This window comes from Rhea americana, unplaced genomic scaffold, assembly GCF_003343005.1.
Source record: "Rhea americana isolate MKP2758 unplaced genomic scaffold, rheAme1 scaffold_76, whole genome shotgun sequence".
Classification (NCBI taxonomy): domain Eukaryota; kingdom Metazoa; phylum Chordata; class Aves; order Rheiformes; family Rheidae; genus Rhea; species Rhea americana.
In genome coordinates this window covers 1,702,259-1,703,840 of record NW_028186934.1, presented here as the reverse complement: position 1 = coordinate 1,703,840, position 1,582 = coordinate 1,702,259, and the positions used below count along the sequence as shown (strand labels likewise).

The window sequence follows — 1,582 nt, the reverse complement described above, 5'->3', positions numbered from 1 at the left end:
GTCAGGGCGCGGGTCCCCGCCTACGCGCCCCGCCCCGCCGCGGCCTGGCCGCGGCCGCCCGCTTCCCCCTCCTCCGCGCGTCCCGCCGGGAGACTCGCCTCAGACGAGCCGCTCACTCCGCTTCCGCCATCTTGTGGCCTCCCTCGCGGGGAGGCGCTGCGCACGCGCGCTGGGCGCCGCCGCCGGGCACGTGACCACCGCGCCGCCATGTTGCCGCTGGAGGGCGGCGGCGRGCGGGCGTCGTCCGTGCGGCCCGCGAGCCCCGGCGGGCTCCGCGGTGGCGGGTCGCGCCCCTCCCGGTGGCTTCGGGGCTGGAGCGGGCGGGTCGCGGAAGGGAGCAGTGGTCCGGCTGGGGCAGAGGGTCTGGGCTCCCACTTGCCGCCCTGCGATGGGCGTCGCRGCCCTCCCGCTGAGCGTGCAGGAGTGCTCCCGCTCTGGAAGCAGTGTTTCGCTTGTTTGATTCCCGAGCTCTTCCAGAAGGAAGGCGGTTACACCCGCGGCTCCAAGAGTGCTTTGGGGAGGTTATGGTCAGGAGAGCAGCTGCTTTTTTGTGTGCTGATTGCTCAGGGGCTTCAGCGTCTCTTCAGCAATTTGGCCACACCTGCGGCGAGCACCTGACTTAGATCTGAGAAACACAACAGCCTCGTTAGTCTTCCAGTTCCTAGGAAACACTGCCTCAGCCTCTCCTTGCTATACAGGTGGGTCTTCGAGACCATCTCTATGCTGACCATAATCGATCAGAGCTGAACTATGCGATTAACCCCCACCAAGAGAGCGTAGCTGCTGCTGCGTATTGCCTAGAGTAGATGAGGCAAAGCCCACCCTCTTTACAGATGAGTAGCCAGCCTGCCAGAAAATGCCCAATTCAGATTTTACAGGGTCATCTTGACAAACTCATTCAGCACCTCTCCCTCTTTGTATCTTGTTGTGCCAAAGAAATACCTTCCACATCTTGGAAGTATGTAAAGAACATGATACATCTATATTTCGTACCTAAGGAAAATAGCCAATACAGCCTTAGTTATTTTACCACCAAGATGAGAAAGTATTTTTACCATAATAGAGTAAAACTTAAATTAGTTTTAGATTAAGATTAGTATTAAGCTCTGCATGTTTAGGAGCGCCAAAGTGCTACTGCAGGTATTTCTGACTCTTAAGCCTTGAAAGAAAGGGCAATCCTATCTGTAAGCAAGTGAAGTTGCACGTTTTCTTCCTTTCCCTCCTTTTACAGTCAGAACTGGCTGTGGTCAGGCTGCGGCAAACACGAAATAAGCAGCTGCCGAAGTTACATTGAAAAAAAGGGAGGAAAAGCCTGACAGCTCCGGTAAGCAAGAGCCGCCCCCCTGCGCCGGGTGTTGGTGCGTGCCACCCTTTCCCCTAGCGCACACAGGCTCCCTGCGCGCAGGCGCGGGGCCCAGTGCTCCCGGCAGCCCCTGCGGCGGCACGCCCGGGCTGTACCAAGCGGCCGGGGGGGGGGGGAACCTCGCTCCCGCGCTGCCCGCTCCTCCTCCACCGTGCTGCAGCGCGGGGCGCGGCGACTGTCCTCCGCGGCTCTCCGTAGCCGCCCGGGAGGGCGGGGGCG

At 60.3% G+C, this 1,582-nt stretch overlaps 2 protein-coding genes across 2 annotated transcripts in view; one reads left to right on the top strand and one right to left on the bottom strand.

Annotated features, from left to right (window-relative positions):
- PHC3 (polyhomeotic homolog 3) overlaps positions 1 to 142 on the bottom strand; it is a 40,796-nt gene extending 40,654 nt beyond the window's left edge. The window contains exon 1 of the mRNA XM_085322322.1: positions 99 to 142. The gene's annotated coding sequence lies outside the window, so the exon portion shown is untranslated. The remainder of the gene's footprint in view (positions 1 to 98) is intronic.
- A 1,162-nt stretch (positions 143 to 1,304) lies between these two features.
- PRKCI (protein kinase C iota) overlaps positions 1,305 to 1,582 on the top strand; it is a 26,945-nt gene continuing 26,667 nt past the window's right edge. Inside the window, exon 1 of the mRNA XM_085322319.1 lies at positions 1,305 to 1,324. The gene's annotated coding sequence lies outside the window, so the exon portion shown is untranslated. The remainder of the gene's footprint in view (positions 1,325 to 1,582) is intronic.